The sequence below is a fragment of the Phodopus roborovskii genome, unplaced genomic scaffold (assembly GCF_943737965.1).
Source record: "Phodopus roborovskii unplaced genomic scaffold, PHOROB, whole genome shotgun sequence".
Taxonomy (NCBI): domain Eukaryota; kingdom Metazoa; phylum Chordata; class Mammalia; order Rodentia; family Cricetidae; genus Phodopus; species Phodopus roborovskii.
Genome location: NW_026126407.1, coordinates 37713756 through 37721260, shown reverse-complemented (window position 1 = coordinate 37721260; position 7505 = coordinate 37713756). Strand labels below are relative to the sequence as shown.

Genomic DNA, 7505 nt, shown 5'->3' with positions numbered 1-7505 from the left:
TTCCCTTTATATTTGAACTCTTAGAAAATGAATGAAAGCTTTCTTTTTGTGAAAGTATACAGTTGGTTCAGTTTTTCCTCCAGTTTGAAGACTACTGTTTATTAGAAGTGTTTGGAATGAAAATATGTTGTCTTGGTGGAAGATCTATAGCACATATATACTGGGGTTAATATTTTTTTTTTTTTTTTTTTTTTTTTAGTTTGGGATATGACCTTTATTGAGCTTATCCACCAGAGTGGAAATAATGTCTGTACAAAACCAAATGTTTATAACTTCTGCATCACAATTAAAATCCAAACAGTTTTTTAAAAATAGTCAACTCAATCAAAACCCACTACTTCAGAATCAATAGCTTCTTTGAAGCCACAGTAACACTTAAATATGGTTAAGACTCGAAAGCAGAAATTTGGTTGGCTGGAAGGCTAATTAAGCCTCTAACTTGCTCAAATAGAATTACAAAAAGGCAAAATTGTGTTTTTCACAGAGATACAGTCCACTGGAATCACCGACACTGGACAGCTGTTAAGAATATTTAGAGTCCTGAGATAATAAGGAATCCAGGCATCCTTAGACAGTCTTCTGTTGTCCTTTCTTCCCAATCAGAGATTTGTGGATGTGTGGGATGACACCACCACCAGCAATTTTAGCCTTGATCAGGGAGTCCAATTCTTCATCCCCACGAATGGCAAGTTGCAAGTGACGAGGGGGTAATACGCTTTACCTTTAAGTCTTTTGATGCATTTCCTGCCAACTCTAGTACCTCTGCGGTGAGGTACTCCAGGATGGCTGCGCTGTACACAGCTGCGGTCGCGCCCACACGTCCGTGGCTGGTTGTCCTAGATTTCAGGTGTCGATGAATACGGCCCACAGGGAACTGCAAGCCGGCTCGCTGCGAGCGGGAAACCGCCTTTGTCTTGGCCTTTCCAGAGTCCTTTCCAGCCTTACCGCCAGCCATCTCGGACCGCGCTGAAGATCGGACGAGCGAGCAAGAGACGAGGCCAGGCGGACGCACAGCGAGATCCTGGCGCCCACTCCTCCATCGTACCACGATTCAAACTGCCATACTGGTTAATATTTACACTGTGCTGGTTTGAGTCCTCTGAGAAGCTCTTGTCAGGAGAAACACTCATGACAACTGTGATAGTGATAGAATCATTAGACTGAAAGTCAAGTCTGATACTGAGTGAACAATAGAGAGAATTAAGTCTGTAGGAAGGCACTGGACTAAAGAGGTTCAGAAAAGCATCAGTTTACATTAGATATGGCTATCAGAACATGAGGCTAAAAACAATGAAGACAAAGATTTCTGAGTATAGTTATTGAGCCTGGACTTATGAAGACTTCTGTAATTGACTTGTGTAGGCATGTTCTTGTAGACATCATATCATACAGGTATTATGTGGTGGTTTAAATTAGAATGTCTGTATAAGCTCATATGTTTGAATAATTGGCCTCCAGTTGGTGAAACTGTTTTGAGAAGGATTAGGAACTGTGATGTTAGATGAAGTATGTTTTCATAGTAGACTTATAGATTTAAAAATCTCACATCATGTCAACTCTCCTTGTCTGCCTCCTCCTTGTGGATCTAGGTAGATCTTGTTCTATGAGCAAGCTTTGATGAGCAAGTGAGTAAACAACACCTTGCCATGGGCTCTGTCTGCATCAGCTCCTGCTTCCAGGTTCCCGAACCTGTTGTAGTTCCTGTCCTGACTTCCTTCAGTGATAGACTATGGATGTGGAGGCCCAAGCCAAATAAACACTTCTTCCCCAACCTGCTTTTGGTCATGCTGTTTCTCCACAACAATAGTAACGCTAAGACAGATATTTATCTTACACGATGCGTATTTAGATAGGTAATTTCAAGATTTGTTCAGGGATTGAATGATGTCATCAGGAAACTGGGAACTTCCTATCTTTTCCTACTGTGGTACTTGATCTGTTTGTTTCTTATCCTTAAATATGTAAATGGATAACTGCCAAGTTAATATGTATCACATTTTCATGCCAAAGTTGGAATTGGGGTGGAAGTAACCAAAGTAGGGAGCTACTTTTTTCTTTTTAATCTACCAAGGGCAGATTGTTGATTCAGAAGACCCCAGCCTCAACCTGATTTTTTCCCCTTGAATCTTACTTTCTAGACAGAATTCATATGCCATTAATTGGTAGCAGATAATGGGGTCAGATAAATAAAAAACTATCTACTTTCAATCACTAGATTAGGAAAAATAAAGGCCTTTCACACTATCTTAAGTTGGAAGAAATGTCTAATTTCCAGAGGAGACTTGCTAGAATTTTGGTACCTAAACAAAGTAGTATCATTGTGTCAATAAGAAAGTTGAGAAAGACGTATACAGAGGACACAAGAGTGTGTTTGCAACTTCACACCTCAGGAGGCTCTGAGTGTGTGGACATATACAGTTTAAGACCCATGCAATAAAGCAGAACAGGTGCATGCATTCACATAAGTACTGGGCGTAGAAAGTAAAGACTGGTAAAAAGAGAATTAAAGTCTCAGGCAACCCCTAAGAGGACCAAATATTTTCCCTGATACTTTCTAACATGAAACTGCAATATGGTTTTAGAGATGATCTTGTCAATGTATGCTACATGCATCAAATTTATGTCTGTATTTTAGCTGGTTCAGAAATTAAAATATATTACAGAGGAGTAGTAAGCCACACATTTAAAGGATTACATAAAGTCAGTCTATTATACCATTATTTATAATTACAAAAGCTACATAATTTCTTAGGAACAAGTAAAAGCTCATGTTTGTGAATGGTATTTAGCTTTTTAAGGGATAGTAAATGCTTCAGTTGAATTGAACAGTTTTGCAAAATATATCCTTAGGGGAGAATAGCTACATATTAGGACTTGGCATTTTAGTTTTAGAATCACTGCATATTTTTATAGTTTGGGGTTGTGATTGGAATTCAAAACATCCCCCAGGGCTCACATTTTTAATTGTCTGTCTGTAGCTTGTGTTTTTGTTCTGAGGCTTTGAAGTCTATAGGTGATTAGATCTTGCTGGTGGAAGTAGGTCAAAGAGGAGGTACCTTTGAAGCTCACACTTGAAGTGCTACTGGCTTTTGCTCTCTGACTTTTGGTGTGTCACCACAGGTTCACTTCACCATGAACTTCATCATGCCTTCTCTACCATACTGGACTGTAGTGTCTCCATAGGAGAAAAACAAAAGAGAACCCTTTTCTCTCAAATTGTTTCTGCCAGTTACTTGTCATAGCAATGAGAAAAGTAATCCATACCTAGGTCTCTTCCAAATGTATATGGTATCTATGTGATGAACTGTGAAAAACAGTTTTCCCTAGAGCAGGCCTTCAATATGAGGTGGATTTCACACATGCTGTCCTGTGATCTGTCTCCCAAACCTGTGTAACCTTTGATGGAAAATTCAAGTTTCACTGAATAGCAACTTGTTTACAATTTGCAGTCTGCAAATGACAAAACAGGCCAGAGAGGCCACGTAACTTGTTCATCTGCTAGTGATTTGGACCTTTTCTCATCACCCAGAAAATCATTTGCTAAGCTAGGAAGGTCCTCCCTTTGAGTCATAGATTATTTCTTTTCTTTAATTTTCTCCCTTTTATTGAAAATACCATTTTTTTCTCAGGTAATATATCCTGATATGGAATCCCCTCTTTCTATTCCTTTCAGTTCCCCCTCACTTCTGTAGAGAAAAAAAACAGGCTTCTAAGGTATAACAGTAAAATAAAATACAGTATAAATTAATAAAACATAATAATACAAAACAAAGATTAACACATTGGAATAACAAACAGAAGGAAAAGAGCCCAAGAAAAGGCTCAAGAAATGATGTCAATGTAAAGACTCACTCATTCGTAATTCAGGATTCCCATAAAAACATTAAACTAGAAGTTTATATATAACATAATATGTATGGGAATGTCATCCAGTAGGGGTCATGTAGGTCTGACAGGTCATGTGAAGTAGGGACTAGGGCTTCTCTCCTGTCTCTAGATTAAGGCAGTTATCCCTCCATGGGGGATGTGTTCGCAAAGTCCTTTTGTGCTCCAGGGATACATCCTGGCTCCTCTGTCTAAGGACACTTAGACTGCTCAGTCCTTCTGGCTGAGACCCATATTCAGGGGGGCCCGAGTCAGTCCCATGCTGGCTTCCCAGCTATCAGTCTGGTGGCCCATTAGCTCCTCCTTGTTCAGGTAAGCTGCCTCTATGTGTTTCATCCCGCTGCTCTTGTCCTATCCCTCTGCATCTGAGTTCTACTCAGTGTTTATGTTTGCTTTTGTTTCCAACAGGCATTAGTTGAGGGCTCCATGGATAAGTTAGTTGTTGATCTCACTTTCTGGGAAGGGCACTTATGATAGCCTTTCCACGGAAATTCAAATTGTTAGCTGGCAGCAGTCTTGTAGTTCTCTAGACCTTTCTTTGTGTTCAATTTTATCTTCAAACCAATATTGACTCCCTATTTTATGTTTTCTCTCTCTCTCTCTCTCTCTCTCTCTCTCTCTCTCTCTTTCCTGTCTTCTATTCCTAACCAGGCTCAATCTTCCTGGTCACACATGTTTTCCTTTCCTCCCCCTCGTTTTCTCCTACTTCTCTCTCCATTCTCTGCCCCCCCCCCACTTCCCCTGAGCTCTGGGGGACTTGTCCATTACCAGTTCTGTGAGGGACTTTATATGAATCTCTTAGAATACACCTTGTATCCTAGTTCCTCTGCTGGTGTGAATTATAGGCTGGTGATCATTTGATCTAGGTCTAAAATCCATATATGAGTGAGTACATACTGTGTTCCTCTTTTTGTGACTGGGTTACCTCATTGAGGATGGATTCTTCAAGTGCCATCCACTTGCCTGCAAATTTCAAGATGCCATTATTTTTTTTCTGCAGAGTAGTATTCCATTGTATAGATGTGCCACATCTTCATTAACTATTCATCAGTTGAGGGGCATCTAGGTTGCTTCCAGGTTCTTGCTATTACAAATAGTGCTGCTATGAACATAGTTGAGTAGATGTCTTTGTTGCATGGATGTGGATCCTTTGGGTATATGCCTAAGAGGGGGATTGCCAGGTCCTGTGGTAAACTAATTCCCATTTTCCTGAGGAACCGCCATACTGATCTCCAAAAGGGCTGTATGAGTTTGTACTCCCACCAGCAGTAGAGGAATGTTTCCCTTTCTCCACATTCTCTCCAACATGAGTCATCATGGGAGAGAGAGAGAGAGAGAGACAGAGACAGAGACAGAGATAGGACATAAAGGAGCGAGCCAATATTGGTTTGAAGATAAAATTGAACACAAAGAAAGGTCGAGAGAACTACAAGCCTGCTCCCAACTAACAATCTCAGCTTCCGTGGAAAGGCTATCATAAATGCCCTTCCCGGAGATTGAGATCAACAACTAACTTCTCCATGGAGCCCTCAACTAATGCCTGTTGAAAATAGGAGCAAACACCCATACATAAACACTGAGTTGAACTAGAACCCAGAAGCAGATGGAGAGGACAAGACCACGTGGCAGAAGCACATAGAGACAGCTTACCTGAACACGGAGGAGCTAACGGGCCCCCAGACTGATAGCTGGGAAGCCAGCATGTGACTGACTCAGGCCCCCCTGAATATGGGTCTCAGCCAGAAGGACTGAGCAGTCTAAGGGACCTCAGACAGTGGAGCCAGGATGTATCCCTGGTGCACAAAAGGACTTTGCGAACATATCCCCCATGGAGGGATAACTGCCTTAATCTAGAGACAGGAGAGAAGCCCTAGTCCCTACTTCACAGGACCTGTCAGATCTACATGACCCCAACTGGATGGCATTCCCCTACACATGGAATTGGGGTGGGAGGATGGGAGGGGAGGGTGTTTAGAGTGCATGTGTGAGGGCAGAGAGGGTAAAAGGGAGGGAAGGAGGGAGGGAGGGTTGGGGGGAGAGAGGGAGGGAGGGAGAGGGAACTGGGATCGACATGTAAAACAATAAATTAAATTAAAAAAATGCTTTGACTCCAAAATTTAAGTTGAAGGACAAGTTACTGGGGAAAAGGATTTCTATTTTTATTTCCACAGAAAATGAAAAGATGTGGATTCCTTCCAGACTAATGAGGTTTGATCACGCCAGACCGCCTGAAACAGAGTACAAGCTGATCCTACATTCAAAACAGCTGGACAAAACAGCCCTACAGACTACAGCCAGGATAGCTGAATCTTCTTCGAATCCCCCCAAGACAGTGCCCCTTACCAGCAGGAAGTAGCTTGGAAAGAACGATGCCCAAATTCCCAAATATTGTGTATAAATGTTTGTTTTCATTTAATTGGACTTTGCTATATAAAATTAAATAAAATTAAAAAAATAAATAAAAGAAATGGGGTACAGAACTGAAGAAAGAATTCTCAATAGAGGAAATCAAAAAGGCTGAAAGACACTTAAGAAAATGCTCCACATCCTTAGCTATCAGGGAAATGCAAATCAAAACACAATATGTATGTACTTATCTATGAATATACATACAAGGGACCTTTAGTATAATAAAAGATAAAGAATTCTATAACATAAAAAATAGTTAGATAAATTAAAAACAAAAAAAAAAAACAAACAAACAAACAAACAAAAAACAGGAAAATCCCTGGCATGATGTTGTAAGATATAGAACCTCTAAAGATCCACTGAGTTGATTTGCTGTTGGCCATCTACCACTGGGCATACAGTCTACCCTTAAGAGTAATTTGTTTCCTCAGAGGGTCTTCCTTAGAGAAAAGAGTTTTCCTTTGCAAGTGATTAACAATTGGGGATGGCTTCTGGATTTGGGATGGTTATGTGTCCACTTCTCCTTTTAGCTCTAGGATCTCAACTTCTACAGATCCGTGCAGCCATGTGCCTGCTGCCAGTTTCTGTGAGTTCATATGTGCATTGATTCTGTTGATTTAGAGGTTCCTGTTGCTCTTGGTGTCCTCCATTCTCCCTGGCTCTTACATTTTTCCACATCCTCCTCTGCAGAGTTATTTGATCCCTGAGTGGAGGGATTTGATGGAGACATTCCATCTTTGGCTGAGTGTTCTAAGATCACTTCTTCTTTGATAATGTCTATCTGTGGATTGCTATTTGCTCCTGTCTGCTGCAGGAGGAAGTGTGTCTGATTATGGCTTAACATGTTACTGATGTGATCCATAGATTAAGTATATATTAATTACTTATTGATTCAACATTTTTTTACAATTTACATTGAGGCTAGAATACACTAGGACCTTGTAAAATAGTCTTACAAGTAGTAAACACAATAGTAAGATTTAAGTGTTTTAAACTTTTGATAAGTCTGTATTCTAAGTTGATTTCATGGCTAAAGCCATTCATATCCATCAGAAGTTAGTTTATCTTGTCTATAAAGATGGATCACAATTTATTTTTTTATTGTCTAGGCTTTGTGATGAGTTAAGGAAGGTAATTAGGTAATAGACAATAATGTATTGCAGCTGTTATTAAATTGTAAGCATTCAAAGTATCATTAATACTGAAGTCTT

At 40.2% G+C, this 7505-nt stretch overlaps 1 pseudogene; it reads right to left on the bottom strand.

The window, feature by feature from the left end:
• Nucleotides 1–291: 291 nt before the first annotated feature.
• LOC127219415 (histone H2A.Z-like) lies at nt 292–1054 on the bottom strand (annotated as a pseudogene).
• Nucleotides 1055–7505: the final 6451 nt, after the last annotated feature.